Below are 449 nucleotides of genomic sequence, written 5' to 3'. Positions count from 1 at the left end.
CTCTGCTCGGCGGGAAGCCTGGTTCTCCCTCTCCCACTCCCCCGCTTGTGTTCCTGCTCTCGCTAACTCTCTCTCTCTGTCAAATAAATAAATAAAATCTTTAAAAAAAAAAAAAACATAATATTGTTTGGATGGGCAGGAATACTATTCAAATGATCTTAAAATAAAGGTTTGTGTTTTTTTTTAGCAATTTTTTTTTTAAGATCTTATTTATTTGTCAGAGAGAGACAACTGACTGAGCCACCCAGATGTCCCTTTTTAAAATTTTTTAAAAAGATTTATTTATTTATTTTAGAGCACGCACACGAGCGGGAGTGGGAGAGGGACAGAGAAATTCAAGCAGACTCTGCACTGAGCATGGACCCCTACACAGGGCTCAGTCTCACGACTCTGAGCTCATGACCTGAGCTGAAACCAAGGGTCGGGCACTTAACCAACTGCACCACCCA

Source organism: Phoca vitulina, unplaced genomic scaffold (assembly GCF_004348235.1).
Source record: "Phoca vitulina isolate PV1807 unplaced genomic scaffold, GSC_HSeal_1.0 scaffold2, whole genome shotgun sequence".
Taxonomy (NCBI): domain Eukaryota; kingdom Metazoa; phylum Chordata; class Mammalia; order Carnivora; family Phocidae; genus Phoca; species Phoca vitulina.
The sequence above is the reverse complement of the archived record's forward strand: the minus strand, read 5'-3'. Positions refer to the sequence as shown.